This window comes from Chelonoidis abingdonii, chromosome 2, assembly GCF_003597395.2.
Source record: "Chelonoidis abingdonii isolate Lonesome George chromosome 2, CheloAbing_2.0, whole genome shotgun sequence".
NCBI classification, from domain to species: domain Eukaryota; kingdom Metazoa; phylum Chordata; order Testudines; family Testudinidae; genus Chelonoidis; species Chelonoidis abingdonii.
Window position 1 is genome coordinate 296,220,292 of NC_133770.1, and position 17,718 is coordinate 296,238,009.

The 17,718-nt window shown below is 44.8% G+C and overlaps 1 protein-coding gene across 5 annotated transcripts in view; it reads right to left on the reverse strand.

The window, feature by feature from the left end:
• The window catches only part of TSNARE1 (t-SNARE domain containing 1), a 691,098-nt gene that overhangs the window by 555,437 nt on the left and 117,943 nt on the right, over positions 1 to 17,718 (reverse strand). Inside the window, exon 1 of one of the 5 annotated variants that reach the window (XM_075063288.1) lies at positions 1,923 to 2,043. The exons of the other annotated variants lie outside the window; for them this stretch is intronic. The gene's annotated coding sequence lies outside the window, so the exon portion shown is untranslated. Of the gene's footprint in view, positions 1 to 1,922; positions 2,044 to 17,718 lie in introns of those variants that run through there. 5 annotated transcript variants of the gene reach the window in all.

A 17,718-nucleotide genomic window follows, 5' to 3' on the forward strand; every position in this document is an offset into this window, starting at 1 on the left:
GCAGAGGAATTTCCATTGCATTCAGAAAAACAAAAGTAGCTGACCCATTTCAGAGATCAGGCCAGACGGAAGTAACAGGTGCAAAAATCCTCAAGGGTTTGGTAATGGTGATGCAGTTTTATGAGCAATTCTCCTGCTGAGTTATGTGTTTGACCTACAGGAAGTGGGCAGCTTTCCTTTATCACTTCCCTTATTAAATGAAAATGCCACTCAGACTCACAGAAACACAATACTAGTAGAGAAGTCACACAAGAGGGACACAGCTTCCTCCTTGATTAGTCAAATCATGTCCAACAAACAAGGCTGCAGGATGGAAAATTACCTGGTGAGTTCTACTGGAACTCTCTTGACTGGCCACACTAGCCATGCCTGGCAGAAATACAGCAACTCTCCTCATATGTAAGTCGCCTCTGTGGTACATACAGACACACTGTCCAGATAAACCAGGTGTAAAATATAGTGACTTTTACCTGTGTCAGTAACAACACCTCACTAAAGGGGGAGGAATTTAAAAAATCTATTTTAATTTCACTGCCTACCATAGGTACGTACCTGGCCCCTGTAATAGGATCATCTGAGCACTTGATAGTATTTAATATATTCATCCTCAGAACACCCGTGTGAGGCAGGGCAGTGCTATTATCCCCATGTTACAGATGAAGAGCTGGGGCACAAAGAGGGTAAGTGTCTTGCCCAAGGTCTCCCAGGAAGTCTGTCGCAAAGCAAGGACATGAACCCAGATATGACATTTTCCAGGGTTACCCAGGGTTATGAGGCACCTTGCTACCACCTGCCCTGACTGTGAAGAAGGCTTATCTGTGCCTGCTGAGTGTTGGTTCCTTGGCTCTACCAGCCACAAACACAGTGTGAGCATAGGGTCCCACAGCTAGATGAAGTGACTAGACTGCCCAGACTCAGGTGGCTTGAATGCTTGTGGGATTCAATGGAGTGGTGACCATACAGTGGGGCGCTAGGCCAGGTTGTAACACTGATTTCCAAGAACAGACCACCACCACTGCATGCAACTGGTCAGACTATGCCTGCCCTTTCACTCTCTACAACTCCAGCAGACATCACTAGAGCTGTGTGAGCAACAGTCAGGGCACGTGCTGGCTCACAGCACTTAACTTCAACACATTCAATCTGCAGTTGTGAATCACTTGTTTAGAAACTATTTACACCACCTACCCTTGCATTCCTCCCCTTGTGTCACTTTCACGCCCCAGCAGTTGGCTGGTATACAGGCCCTCTCTGGCACCTCCCAGGCCCTGCTATGCTGACCAAATTTGCCTTTACAGTGCTGTTGGGGTCTAAAAGAGATTGTTCCAGGTAAGTTCACTGTCCACGTGGTTGAGAATTCTTCCAGGTTAACTCATGGTATCATCCCCTCTGTAACAAGCACGGGACTATCCGAGATACTTTCCGGCTCAGTGCACTCAGCTGCCCACATTCAGGACCCGTATTTCTGGGATGGGACTGGAGGTGTGAGTGGTGGTTACGCTATTGCCACAAAGTTACCTCTTCCAGTTTAAGATCATGGCACCCCCTTCACCATTGTAGCCGGACACCCATTTCATCAGTCCACCCTGGGACAAAAAGGGTTCACATAACTCAGGGGAGAATGTACCCTACTGTCCAAAGAGCCCCATCAATGGTTTGGCAAGACATAACCACCTTTCGTCCTCAACCACCAATATGGCAGTGCCTAGCCACTTTCAGGCCAGCATGTTACCGATGACTGAGACAGAGACAGCAGGCAGGGAGATAGAAGGAGTGACCATAGTAGGAGTCATAGGCCAAGGCTAGCAGACTGTGCAATGCCACCGCTCTAAGGGAAGGGAGGAAAGAAGGGCATCTTTACTTCCACCACAGCATCTGCATAGACCTGATCAGAAGCAGCATTCCAACCAAGTCATTCCTACCAGTGTCGGCTTCAGCGCAGTCAAGCATATCACACTAGCAGTACTCTAGTCCATGACAGGGATAAGCTCACTCAGAACCAGGTTGGATTGCCAGCTTGGTCAGGGGATCAAAACTCCACCTAGGGGGAGACAACAGTAGATGGACACGGTCCTATCTACCATGATAATATAAAAGCTGCATCGCCAGCCTTGAGTCTGGTACTGTGGTACAGCCCCATGTTACCAATATCTTACTGGATACGGGATAGCTTACTGGAATCTATTTTTCAGCACTGATACTTTTGTGGTATTTTTACTTGGGGTGCGTAACTACAACAATAAAGCACACACGTTGTTGTCCTGCGTGACCAAAGGTGATTCTGACAATTGTATTATGTCTTGTGAGTATAGCTGTGGCTAAAGAAGCCAATGGGCGAGTGGCAGTCCTTTCTGCATGAAGTGCACAGGTAGCTCGATACCGAAGAAGAGATTACAAACTGCGCCTGCTGAGTCCGCTGCTGTTTACGATTCAGCCTCTGTGCCTCAAGATCCATACAGTGATTAATCTCCAACTGGGTAACCCCATTGTTGACTACTGCTCACCAGCATGGTCAATTTGTTGCTGATGGCTCCCAGCTGCCAACACCAATGTTGTACTGTTTTAAGTGATGCTTCAATGTGTCCTTGAAGTGTTTCTTCTAGCCGCCTTGTATGCAGTTGCCCACTTTCAGTTCTCCATGCAGCAACTGTTTTGGCATTCTGGCTCCAGCCATCCTAAACACATGACCAGACCAGCATCACTGGGATGCGGTGAGCACTGCTTTGATTCCTGGGGCGTAACTACGTTCCAGAACCTCATTATTGGTAACTTTATCCTGCTCTTTGATGCAGAGCATGGCATGCAGATGTAGTACATGGAACTCATCTAGAAGCTTAATGGGATGCCTGTCCCAGATCCAGGTCTCACACCCGTACAAGTTGGACAGCACAATGTATAGGCTTTTAGATTGGTTTGAAGCTTAATAACACGTTGCTGCCAGCTCAGCCCGATAGCCTGCCAAACGATAAACTGGCTTTGTTTATACTGCTTGTCAGCGCCTTGTCTGTAGTATCATTTGACAATACTGACAAGACAGCAGAAGTCTATAACTGCACTCAGCTGTGTGTTGCTAATAGTGATTTTCAGTTTTGGGAAGGGTTTTCCTGGCACAGGTTGATACATGACCTTTCTCTTTTTCAGACTGATTGTCAGCCTGTACCTTTCTGCAGACTCTGAGAATCTGTGCATAATCAGTTGTCTCTCTCCTACATACAACCAAAGCACAGTTGCCCTTGAAAGGCAGAGCCAGAACAACAACTGTGGATGACAGAAAGAAGAGGTGGGAGGAGCCACTTACCTAAGACATTGAAAACAAATAGATACATGAGTGGTTGTGTCCTCTGCCACAGGTTTTACTGAGACAGCAAAGCCAGCTACAGGTTTTACTGAGACAGCAACAGACAGCTCTGACCACCCCAGGACCACAGAAATCAGAGGCAAGAAAGAACAGCTACATCATGTTGACTATCACTCCCTGCCAGAAGCATTTGCTGTATGATGGGCTAATAGAGCCATGTGACACCCACTGGCGTACTTCCTGCTCCCGGGGCTGCTTCCTCGACGCAGACTACCCCCAAACACTAACACAACCAACAGCAGTGTGCATACGTATGCTCAGAAGTTTAATGAATGGAGCACTTGGCTCTGAATAATACAAAAGCGTGGTCTATTTCTGTTAGTGCCTTAATTGCTACGTGTCTGCTGCTTCTCCCACCTCTTTTGTCATTTACAAATTTCAATTCCATCTAAAGCTCCACTGACCCCTCTTAGGCTCTCCCATCAGAATGCAATTGTAATTCAACATAATTAGGCAGCACAGAAAGCCAGGACCTTTTTACATTGTCAACTGTATTTCATTTGTTGGACATGATAAAGAGGCTCTAATTTAATGCTCAGGCTGGTCAATGGTACATTACTGATTCCGTCAATTTCCCATTGGATATTCCAGAGATTAAGACAGTAGAATATAAGGAGGAACATCTCTCTGAACCAGGGGGATGGGTCCTGTAACACCACCTCTTTGGGATGAAGAGTCTCCAGACAGACGAGAAAAAGGAAACAAGAACTGGGTGCTTGTAAGGCTGGGGTGGGGGTCGGGGATGAAAATATGTTAACGGCTGTTATAAAGTGGACTGTGCTCAACAGTTCTCTATGTCCACTGAAGGTAGGGCAAGAAGCAACTGGCTTAACTTGCATCAAGGGAGATTCACGTTAAATATCAGGAAAAAGCTTTCCAATTACAAGAATAGTTAAGCACTAGAGCAGGTTACTTAAGGAGGACGTGGAATCCCCTTCACGAGGATTTTAAGAATGGGTTGCATACACCCCACCCGGGATGGTCAATCCTGCCTCAACACAGGAGCTGAATTAAACGACCTCTTGCAATCCCTTCCAGCCCTGCATCTTCATGATTCTATGACCCAAATGGACCGTTAGGATTCCAGAATGCCTAGCTGGGAAGGCGTGTTGCCTATGGAGCCTCAATGCCCAGGAGGAGGCTATAAACCAAACCTTAATGGAAGCTGGAACCTGGATTTCGTGTCTTATTTAGTGAGCTAAAAGGAAGGCCTAAGTTTGAGGTACTAACATCCTGTGCCGTAAGTCCTGTGTGAGATTCTTACAGGCTTGACACTCTGAAAAGGGTTCCAGGGATACACCTCTACTCATGACTTCGTAAGGAGAGGGAAGGAAGCAAGCTCACCCACATGCTGTTTTCACCCAGGGATAATCCAATTATCTTTGCCATTTATCCCGACGGAGTAGTACGCTGCCCCTCCAACTGCAAGCTATATGTTCCCAAGTCACAGGGAAGGCCTGAAGATCGAATTCCCTTTGGGTGTCCCAAATCCTGCTGCACAAAATGGATGTCTGCTTTTAAAGGGCTAACTTCAGCAGAGCAATGTTAAATATTCACATTTGAGTCTTATGGTAGAGGGGACAGGGATAGGCCATATACATTGTATGGGGAGAGTGAATGTGTCACAGAGTGGAGATGGGTCCGGCCCCACCGGTAACACATTTAGCACACCGCCTCAGAGGAAGAAAATGACCAACGTCACAAGGTAAGCAGATAATCATAGAATATCAGGGTTGGAAGGGACCTCAGAAGGGCATCTAGTCCAACTCCCTGCTCAAAGCAGGACCAACTCCAACTAAATCATCCCAGCCAGGGCTTTGTCAAGCCTGATCCTAAAAGCCTCTAAGGAAGGAGATTCCACCACCTCCCTAGGTAACCCATTCCAGTGCTTCACCACCCTCCTAGTGACAAAGTTTTTCCTAATATTCAACCTAAACCTGCCCCACTGCAACTTGAGACCATTACTCCTTGTTCTGTCATCTGCCACCACTGAGAACAGTCTAGACCAATCTTCCTTGGAACCCCCTGTCAGGTAGTTGAAAGCAGCTATCAAATCCCGCCCCCCCCCCCGCAGTCTTGTGGCTGGATGAAGCCTCCCGAGTGTAGATAAGAGTAGCCTGTAAATAACTAAAGGGAGACTCCAAGTTGAGCGTTGCTGCTTGACAGAGAACAGGGACAGACTCAAAGGAGCAGGAGAGCGGCATGAACTGCTCTACACAGAGACTCTGCCTAGCTGCCCGGCAGAAAGCCAAGGGTGCAGCCTGCAAGGAGCAGGAGCCAGCCAGGAAGGCTGGACTGTGGGCAGTAAGTGTTATAACAGAAAGGCTCAGCAGGGACAGGACTAAGAACCCATAACGAAAGGTTAGGAGACAGCTAGAAAGGCTGGGTGGGAGTTCCTGTGTTTCCCTGTGAACTTTGCTAGTAAACCCAGGCTTCAAGAAGGGGTGTAATTTGACACATGAAAGCCTATCTCGTAGCTGCTGGGAAGCTCAAGGAGGGGAAACTGAGGCAGAGGCCAGCCCAAAAAGGATCCAAGTTCTACGCATATTGTCACCATGACATTCCAAATGGCTGTGGCATGCAGTATAGTGATAACCATGAAATCCCAGGTGACCACAGATGTGTTAGCATATATAAATTATTGTATCCCTAGGATTTTCTTTGTTTATTTTTCCCAAAAGTCTTTATTTTACACAAATTATACATGTTTCAAATGGTATATTTAGACTCAGTTGGTTGGTTTGTCTTTTAAATAGCAAACATTTTAGTCCAAGTTCTCCTCTCAGTATGCAGATTCAATTTAAACCAAGGCTTTTGTGTTCAAGACAGGAAAAGCTAAAAGCCACAGAAATGCATTGGGCAACTCCCTCCATCTCTAGCTAGATTATTTAAATTCTCAGAAACAGAGTTTAGGATATAACCCAACAGACATCTCCCCCGCCCACCACCACCAAAAAAAAGCCTAAAATCTGAAGTTACAAACTGGTAAAACTGATCATTTTCAATGCTTAATTTAATTTAAAAAAAAGAAAAGAAAAAAACACCAATCTGCTGAGGGAAAAGACATCTTAGGGGGATTTTTTTAAAAAGTTTAAGCCTACAACCAGAAACCCTCCTTATGTCTCTCCATTCTGTGCTGGACATGCAATAGCCCTTACTTATGTGATCCGGTATATTTCAAAGTAAAAGTTAATCACCTTTAATTATGTACATTATTCTGATTAAAAGTAAACAGGGAAGCTATGAACTTCTGGTTACTCAGGACTCCTTTAAAATACTTCAGACATTTAATACAGTTCTCTTGTACTTATAACTAGGGCCCTTTCTACTTCTCGGCTATGAAAAACATTTATTGAAATAAGCCCTTCCCCGTGAAATATGACCTCCCCGTTGCTGCTGGGAGCTCCTAGCTTCAAGTCCCCACTGGACTGGGGAGGGACACGACTTGCCCTTCTCTTGCATGGCAGCTCTGGTGGGGAAGAGGGAGGAGATCAGACCCACTTCTCAACACCTTTTGCGTTGGGAGCCTCAGGGTTACCATACTGTGAAATCTCAGATGTAAACAACTGAAAACATGAAACTGACCAATTTTAAAACCCTCTGGCTGTGAAATTGATCAAGATTGACCATAAATTTAGTAGGGTCCTACCTATGACCTACCTGCTCTATGACTTCATTCTATATTTAGGTGGTACCATGCACTTTTAAGGTATCTTTCTACCAGAGAAGCAAAGGTGGTTGTTTCTTGTTTGTTTGATTTTTTTTTTTAAGTGGTTGTGACTAGCAAGTCAAAAACTGTAGGAACTTAGTTCTAACTCCTAGAGCAAATTATAGAAATAGCATGGCCCAGTAGATGGATTACTAGACTGGAACTCAGGAGGCCTAGGTTCTATTCCCCACCCTGCCAATGCTCTGACACATGACCTTGAGCAAGGCACTTCTCCCTGTGCCTTGGTTTCTCCATCTGTAAAATGTAATTATACTGACCTCCTTTGTGAAGTACTAGGGATGAAAAGCGCTATGTAACAGGCAGGTATTTTTATAAGCAGTGGTAACCCCAAAGGATTGTATAGGCAAAACAATGCGGCATTCTAACTGAAAACAGGTAGAAATCCCCATCAGGACCATATAAGTCTTCATGATCGAAAAATAAACCCCAGCAGATTGTCACTGGAATTATGTGAATCATCATGTTGTTATAGCAACTTCATCTCTGCATCAAATCTAAGAACCAAGCACAGTTCAAATAATATAAAAGCATTAGGTAAAAATGATACGTAACGAGATAAAAATGGATGGGCTCAACCTCAGAGCATAACCCCCATATTTCTCTCGCCTCCTCTGAAAACATTTCCCTTTCTTTATTTAAATAAAGGGGGGGGCATAGAGCTTATGGTAAAGAAATACAGTAGTTCACATCATCAAATTCTATTATGACGCTACAATCAAGGTCCATTAAACCTTTGTAAATTAAAGTTGGGGAAAATGAGTAAAGCCAAATGAAATTTTGAATATTGCCAAAACACCCTTCACTCACTGACCCAGTTGTCCCTGAGCATGACAGAATTTACCCACTGCCTGAACATTTACATCCACTTCCTCACTCCCTGTTCTGAACACTAATATACAGTGTCTCAAAGGCTGCAACATTTCCTCCTGATCTGTATAGAACGTCTTGAAAGCTAATGAGTTTACTGGTTTTATAGGTTCAACACTACAACTTCAAAGAATCCAGTCTAAAAGCACAGCAGCATGGTTGCCTCTAAGTACAGCCTTTCTATAGCACAAACTGAACTCCTCTGGAAAACTGATAAAAAATAAACCACCTTCACGTACGTGCAATATTGTTTCTCTTAACTTATGCACTGTCTCACATTCTCTGCCTTGAATAGGTATTCCAAAAATGATGAAGGGAAAGCATTTGTGGACAAAGGTTTTGCTATGTGAAATAAATGTGTTTTCTGTTACTGCCTTCCTTTCAAGGAATTATACCGCCGGAAGACAGCACTGTCTGATTGCAGTTTACTCACCAGTGGTGATTGAAAGACTTTCTGCAGTGAGTGTAAGGGTCTAAGCCATCCACTTCTGCAGGATGCAATCTTCCACTTAAATAAGCAAAACGGGCAGGTAGAAGGGGAGAAGTAGCAGTTAGAAATCTCTAACTCTTATAGTTACAGTGACAACTTTTCAAGCAAACTGCTCCTATGAGAGCCAGAGTTATCTGCCTGAACCTGCAGGCAGATAGACCCAGTGCTTCTGCTACTGCTCAGAGCTGTCCCAAGCTACAAGAGAGTGACTGTGGCTATTCGGGACCTTGCGCACAGCAGTGGAATGGACCAGAATCACAGATCAGTTTAACTGTGCTGCTGATTGGCAGCAGTGTGTGTAGCATTAGAAGCAGTCTGTGGATCAAGTCACTAGGGACAAGGGTCTACAACACAGAGACTGAGAAAGGAGTAGGACAGAGGGGACATCCTCTTTGCAGCAGCCAGAAAGATGAAGGAAGGGTGGAGTAGAGTGAGACATACCTGCACTGGAGCAGTCAGGAGGTGAAGGGAAATGCTTCTCCTCTCTTTCAGTAGGGAGGAAGTGGGGCTCTAGATTTATACAGAACATAACGTTTATCCCTTTGAATTAGAGAGCCTGGTTTGGTTTGGTTTGGTTTTGGCTGTGTGGTTTGTTTGTTTTATGGTGGGGAGTGGGAGAGACCAAGGAAATAAGAGTGGTGACACAAAAAATGTTTCACCGTGGATAGAAGGCTTCAATCCTTGCACTAGCAGGAGCTGGACAAAATTTTCAAAGTCCCAGATAAGCTATTTTTGTGATGTGGACTTCACAGTTCATGTCACATAGGCCAACACTCATGACATGGTAACTCTTTGGTCACTACTAACTTTGGTTAGAAGGGAATGTGCCATCTAGAAGTGAAAAGATTTGACCCCCAAACCCAGCACCCTAAGAAAGTCAGTCTTCTGCCATCTCCATTCTAGTAAGAAATCTTTACATTTGCTCTGATTACTTTTGGGAAGTGTATATGGTTGTAAGATGAAGCAACAGCTCATCTATTCACTACTACCCTGCAACTCTAGTATGATCCCATCCAGATTCCCAGGGCTTTTCAGAGCACAATGTGATAATTAATATAAGGAAAATTAAACACATCCAAAACATGATTTTAATTCTCAGTTCTGATCCCAACATGGGAAGCAGATTAATCAAGAAGAGGATAGTAAAATATTTTCACTAATTGACAATTAAAAATAAAGTAATTAAAAGTAACAGCCTGACTGCTATTCTCTCATAACCGAAGATGATAGAAGCACCATCCTCCCCAAATGGGAGGGGGGAGCTAATGCATTTCTTCATTAAAGTTTCCTCGTAGGCTGGTGGAATGAGTCACCCTTCCCTGCTTCTCTGAAGGAAAAAGTGGGAGGGAAAGACTTGCACAGCTTTACAAACACCTGTTTCGCCCAGGCTGCTCCAAAGCAACGGGCTTTTATCCCAGGGCACCCCAGATAACGTGAAGCAGCCCCAAAGTTCCAGGCCAGCACAGGGGCTCCCTAGCTCTCCCATGGCCTCATAGCTTTGCTGCATCCTCACACACACAGCTGTACACCCAGCCCTCAGCATAACTCTGCCGAACAGCTTTCCTCTGCAGAAGGAATATGGGGTTTGATATCAAGGATGAATGTTGCTTCTCTCTCCACCCCAGCCCCTGCAGCGCTTTGGTGACAGACTCACTGGCTCATGAATACAGATGGAACTTTCTGTGCTCCAGTCAAATATAACGAAGCGAGATCACATAAGCCACTATTATCAACAGCACGAGTCATGTCATCTCTCTTCCCCACATATGGCTATGGACCCAGAGCAGTCTCTAACTCAGAGCGTGCTGCATGGCTCCACATGAGAAGCATGTGACTCTGGAGGCCGGGAAGAACTCGCTCTTATTTCATAACTCGCTCTTCAAAGCCTTCAGGTCAGAAAAGGTCCCAGAGCCAAGCTGGCAGGCAGTTCTCATTTCTTCGGTTTGTCACGGTTAGCCCCTTTGCGGCCAATTCACTGGGGCGGTGGGGGTAAGACGACCCTGCAGGTCGATTCTGTGAAGACAAGAGGAAATATTTCCCGCTGGCAGATAAATGAGCAAGACAGACAACACGCTGTTGCCCTCAGCTTTCCAACAACTCCCCAGAGGCAGTAGTTTAAGGACCTCTTTGCTTGTTTTATAAACTTGGAAGAACCAGGTAGCTCAGGAAATAATAATGGGACATTTGATTCTTACAGAGGGATTTCATTTCAAACCTGTCTTCAGCCCCAGCAGCCCTCTAAGGCAGGAAAGAAATATCATTCCCAACTAACAGATGGGAAAATCGAGGCAAAAGAGGTTAAAAGCAACTTGCCCAAGGTCAAAAGGAGTTCACGTTAAACCTCACCAGTGCCCTGCCCTGGCTACTACAGCAGTGGAGCTCAAACTTTTCCAGTCCCCCGCACCTCACTGCCAGTAACAGACTCTGTCTGCAACCCACCTCCATTACTGTACTGCCCAGACTTCCGCAAGCTGAAGGCAGAGTTGGGGGCAGATCTGGAGATGGAGGAGGAGCTGTGACTAGAGGCAGATTCTGGCTGGGGGCAGCGCAGGGGGTAAAGGGGAGCTGCAGCTGAGATCAGAGCTGGTCTGGGGATGGAGGGAATGAGGGCACAGCCAGGCTGGGGCCAGAGTGGAGCTAAGGCTGAGGTTGAAGCTGGTCTGGGGGCAGAGAGGGAGTGAGGGCGAAGCTGGGCCTGGAGGCAGAGCAATACTTGGGGCTGAATATAGGGCACTCCCTTCCCACCCTCCATAGGGGCTGTACCCAGCCCTGTCACATGCCCCCTTGAACATTCCTCTGCGCACCCCCCAGTGAGAACCACTGTACTAAAGCATGCAGTCACCTTCCCCAACTGCACATCCCTAATGGGAAGAGATAGCAGCCTTTTCACGTGTAGTTGCCCATGTGATTCCAACTTATGTTGTAGGGACTGAAATTCACTGTCATCTGGTGTCTCTGTGATGATCTAGAGGAAACCAGTTGGCGACCCAAGTCTGATAGCACCTTGATGGGTTCAGTCACAGGGATCCCCTTGGGACTGTCACCTGATGTGCTGAAATTTCCTCTGAGCCTGTTTGAGACACCAGAACCCTGCCTTGTTGAGCCAGACACACTAGCCTGCTGCAACACAGGCCCAGGGTCTGGGCCATGCCCCCCAAAACTGCAGACTTTAACTAAAAACAGCTCAGCAGATTACCTGTCTCTAGCACCCAAACACCCAGCTCCCAATGGGATCCAAACCCCAAATAAATCCATTTTACCTTGAATAAAGCTTATACAGGGTATATTCGTAAATTCTTCACCCTCTACATCACTGATAGAGAGAAATGCACAGCTGTTTGCTCCCCCAGATATTAATCACTTACTCTGGGTTTATTAATAAACATAAGTGATTTTATTAAGTATAAAAAGTGGGATTTAAGTGGGTTCAAATAACAACAGACAAAACAAAGTAAGTCACAAAGCAAAATAAAACAAAACACGCAACTCTAAGCCTAATACATTAAGAAATTGATTACAGGTAATATCTCACCCTCAAAGATGTCCAATGAACTTATTTCACAGACTAGACTCCTTCCTAGTCTGGGACCAATCCTTTCCCCTGGTAGTCTTTGTTAGATCCAGCAGATATCTCAGGTGGTAACCAGGGGTTCTCTCATGACTGGCAGCCTCCTTTGTCCTGCTCCACCCCGTTTTATAGTTTTGGCACAAGGCGGGAATCTTTTGTCTCTCTGGGTCCCCACCCCCTTCCTCTAAATGGAAAAGTACCAGATTTAAGATGGATTTCATTATCAGGTGACATCGTCACATGTCACTGTAAGACCCCCCTAGTCTCCATTCCCCATGGGCTGGCCCACATGTACACGGGAAAGCTTTCAAGTAACTAAGGCCATTTACAACTGATTGTTTCTGGAGCACCCTTAATGGCCTCCACTTAATATGTCTACATCAGAGATACAAGTTTATCTTTTATTCTTCTAACTCCAGATACAGAAATAATACATGCAAACATATAGGATGAACATACTTAGTAGACTCCAAGCTTTCTAATGACATCATACAAGGGGTATTTAGCATAAAGCATATTCCAATTATGTCATGTTCATAAGCATACTTCCATAAAGCATATGGAGTGCAATGTCACAGCATCTGTTAGAGAAGTGTCTTAGTTGGCAGTTTCAGCATATAGGCATGGAGGATGAACTATCTTTTCTCCTGCCATCTCCACTCGGGTCAGTAGTGAGGCACATATTAGCAGGGCAGTGTGTGGCTCTCACAATGCCCATGCTGTATTGGTGCTCCTCCCCGGCATAGAAGGGATATCAATCTCCAGGGCCATCAAGCCATAAGCTCTAAACTCATTGACGAGCGAGTGCCATCTTTCACAGCTGAGGAAGCAGACAACATTGGAAACAAAAAGTTTGCTTTGGAGTTGGGTTGTGCTGCTCCTCGGCGGTATAGCTTACCAGCATCTCTTGTGTTCTCCATCATCTCTGCTTTCATATATAAAAAACTTGGTCTCTAGCTATTATAGTTGTGAAGAAAACTTCACACAAGTGAACCAAGTATACCCAATGCAGAAATGTCTACCAGAGTCTGTGGAGAGCATTGAACAAACACCTCTGAGAGGGATGGGCTGCCCCCTGCATCTCAGTGAGGTGTTAACCCAATTGTCCAGTGCTGACAGTTAACATTAACATTTAAATTATTTATTTCCTCCTTTAAGAAATTAAATTTCTGGTTGGATTAAAGAGCTTGTGATCCAGAGAACAAAATTTCTTTGTTAACCTGCTGCAGAACAACTGATACCCAGAGTTGAAAGGTAGGAGTCCAGCCACCAGGTGCCAAAAGCCTTCCAGATCTTCATAGGCAGGTGCAAAAAAGACGTTTACAAGGGACAGATATTCCATAAATAAACGAAGGACGCTTAAAAAGGCAGAGTATGGTCAATCTCTGTGCCTAGTCCCACTGAATCAGATACATTCCCAGGTTGAGAGAAAGGACATTTTTATGGCTAAGATACTGACTGCAACTCTGAAGATCTGGTTCATTTCTCACCTCTGCCACAGATTCCCTGTGTGACCTTGGACAAGTCATTTGACAGCTCTGTGTCTCAGCTCCCCATCTGTAAAACAGGGATAACAATACTCCCCTTCGCCCCACTTTGCTTTGTCCAGTTAAACTGCAAGCTCTTTTTGTCACTCCCAGTATGTTCAGTGCTTAGCACAACAGGGTCCTGGTCTCAGCTGGGCCCCCTGGAGCAACTGGAATACAAAGAACAAGCTACATCCATCCTTGGTGCAACTTCACTGTTTCCCAGTGTTCCCGATGACATTACACCAGGGGAGAATTTGGCCCCCACCAACGGTGTTACACCAGGGAAGACTTTGGCCCTCTGCTTGTGTTTGATTTCGAGATGGCGCAGCAGGGCTGCGAGGTGGGGGTTGTTTGCAAACTGTTGCATGTTCACATTTCGTGCTTCACGTGTCAGTAATTTTCTCTCTCACTCAGAAGGGCGCACTTCACTTTTCTTAAACGTAGTAAATTTATTCTACAGGGAACAACAGTGCAAACAAGTTTGTGTGCAAAAGTGAGAAAAACAAGCTCATGCCACATAAAACAGTAATAAAAACAGGATCCTGGGAGCCTAATTCACTTACACCATGGATGTAACCAGAGTGCCAGCCCACCAATCCAACAACACAGCTGAAGCCTGGCTGATCTGATTTGAGGTCAGTTGCCAGCAGCAGTACTATATATTGTTTTTAAGTGGCCTCCTCAGCACCACACAAACACAGCCGTGATTTCTGAAAGAAGCAGGCAGTTTGCCTTTGACTATATCTGAAAAGTCGTAGGAAGAGCTTGTAGAGCAGTAGCCCTATGAGAAGGCTGGAGTAAAACAAATGCAAAGATGCTTGGAGGCTGGTCATCATCATCATCCCTTAAGTCTAACCTGCGTCTCCAATGAAATAATCAAAAAGCCTTCTACCATGCACCAGTCCCTGCCCTAAAGAGCTTACAAAGGACAACAGATGAGACAATATCAATCAGAATATTGGTCACAGCTTGCCAGCAACCTAACCACTGTCAAGTTTTTTTGTAGGCATCCCGGCAAAGGAGAGTTTTAAGAAGGGAAGGAAGATAATGAGATAGTTTTGTGGGTGCTTACAGGGAGCTCCTTTGAAGCACATGGGGCAGCAAGGGAGAAAATATAAAAGGTCCTTGCTTGAAAATGTAACATCTGGGAAAGAGAGGCTCACATGACAGGCTGCTCAGTGGCGAGGATCGACAGCTCAACAGTGGATGAGAGCTGGTAGGAAAGGTGAGGATTGACTGGCAAAGGCCTTGGAAGTGAAGACGAGTGGCAAAAAAAACAACAAATGGATCTTTTAAAAATACTAGGGAATAAGCAGACGTAAACACAGCAGGTAGTCCCATAAAAAGGGACTGATATAGCAGCTGGTGATGATTTACATGATTTATACAGGGAAAGCAATACAAAGGGAAAAAACTTCCAGAAGCTCTCAGACATGGGTATAACAATGAAGTAGCATCAAGGTGGGGAGGACGGAGTAGCTATTTGCATTTGGACACTGTGTGTTATAAATGTGAATTAATTAGGTTAATATTAAGGAGGATAAATATCTGAATATTCCAAATGACTATATTTTCTCAGTTTATCTATGTTAATGGTGACAAAAATAAAATAATGGAAGAAACAACCATCAGATGATAACTTTCGATCCCTGTCAAGATTTGCACTCACGTCCTAATGGTGGAAGGCTCCACATCCACTACCAGCCATAGGCAGTTCTTTCCCCCTCCAGCTTTCTTAAGCCAGAGGGAGAGCGGAGTGGAAAGTGGGAATGCTGAGATAAGGAAGAATTCCAGGTCACCCTTCAGGGAATCTCCCCCATACCAACCAGAAAAAAACATTTACAAATACGTTGCAGGACTTTTAGTCACATCATGTTTAAAGAAGAGGCATTGTAGGAGACAAACAGACCATAAAAAGATGCTGCCACTCACTCATTCTCTATTTAATCACTCCAGGTATCCCAGATACATCACTTACTCATGGTATCCTTTCCAAAACTGGACAGTCTTTCAGCTCCAAGCTGACAGCAGGAGGCGCTGCTTTCTGGAAATCGTGTACACAAAACAATTACAGCAGAACCAATACACTGGAGAGTCAAATCCACTAGGGGACTTTTGTTTCCCAGCTCTTCAGGACACCTGTCTGTCTTTGTTTCCTATAGTGCCATGCTCGTCTACAGTGATTCATAAATGATGAACTGCAATAATTAACCCTTGTGCAAATAAAGTTTGCCTGTGGTTCTGTTCTACTCAGTGGGGTTCAGAGCAGTAGCTGGAACAGAGGGGTTAAATTAGGTTTATAATGACTGGGAAACTGCAAAATCAATTCTCTTTAGTGCAGCTCTCTTTCAGCGAACTTCCCTGTTGCTATTTTCCTTCAACAAGGGAAAAAAGAAAAAAAATACATGTATTAAGGCAGTGCTGTTCTACTAGTCTGGCAAGAGAAAAGGGAACTCTATCCTGCATCTTCATATAGAACCTGTGGCTACTAGGAGTTTGGCTGATCAGTCTGAGAAGGAGAGGAATTTTTGTAAACCAACAGACAATAGCCAACGAATATAGTGCAAGCTCTAACAAATGCATGGCAGGAACAATCTTGCACTGCCCAGAGATAGACTAGATAACCAAACAGGTCCCCTCCATCTCCAACAGGCAATCTTCCCATTCCCCCAACCTCTACAAGGCAAGTCATCCACCGCTAATAACAATATGGCCAAAAAAACCAGAGTGCCTAAAGTTAAAGCAATGAAACCCATATTTAGACAGCACTTTGGCCTGGTTTTGACTGTGATTGCTCAGTGAGTCTGAAAAAAAAAAAAATAACCTTGCCCATTTTATGTAAGTACCTCCCCTCCCCCGAGCTTACGTATTATGCAGGGCAGGCAGGCGGGACGCCAGGCTTGTGTTCTCTGTCAGCTGACACAGTCTCTGTGTCACACACACACACACAGTTTCTGTGTGTCTCTTTCACATTCACCTCCCAACACACACCGGTATTATTGTTGTTACTTCTTGGTGCTCCCTGCAATGCACATACAGTCTCTGTAATTTTATTCTTTCAAAGTGTATTTTACTGTTTTGACTGGTCTATGCATTTCATAATCTTTATTTCTCTCTTACACTTAAATTTACTTCTTTGAGTTGTGAGTTATAAAATGCCTAACCTGTCCTAGCTGGATAACTTTTTAAAAATATATATTATATCTAGGTTTTTTGTTTCTACTGGTGGTGCACATCTGCACATACCTCAGTGCACATAATAAAATGTATTCTGCACATGGATGGAAAAAATTAGAGGGAACACTGCCCCAGACACGGGGCTGGCAACCGCAGCCAGGAGCAGATCCCCAGGCGCGAGGCAGGCAGATGGGACCCCTGGTGCAGGGCAAGCAGCCAAGGCCGGGGCCAGGAGAGGAACTGGGTGGCACTCCCTGCCCACCCCCTGTAGGGGCTGGTCTGGGCTCCAGCCACGCCACCCCAAACATTTCTCCATGCCCTCCTAGGGCAGCACACCACATACATTGAAAACCTCTGATCTACACATTTTTGCAATATCCTTCTATTCACTGCATTCTACAGTAATAAATTCAGTGAGGTCCTTCCCACTATACTCAATATCTTGTCAGCTGTCATTCAAGTATATCAACACCAGAAACCCGCTAGGATAAGTAACATTCGCTTCTGTTTAACACATTAATCTTATCCAGCTAATGAACTAGGTCAAGATGAAAATCTCAGTTTACATTATCAGCCATCATGATGTTAAGATAAACAAGCAGTGGATGAATCAAGTTGTTTCCAGTTACCTTTGGATCATAGGAATTGCCATACAGTATCTGAGTGGACCATCTACTCCAGTATCTCGTCAGACAGTAGACAGTACTATCTGATTCAGACGACAGTACAAGAAACCCCGTTATGAACAATTATGGAAGAACTTTACTCTGGGGAAATTCTGCGCCAAAAAATAAAAAAAATTCTGTGCACATTTTAAAATTCCACAAAATTCTGGATATTTTATTTGTCAAAATAACACAATATAATCATGCCAGTTTCAATTATTTTGGTAATTTATTTCAAACTACAGTGGCAAATTGCCGGTACTGTTCTGCTGGGTCTCGCGCTTTCTCTTCTCTGGGGTAGGTTCAGGGCGCTATTGCTTGCCTCTGAACCAGT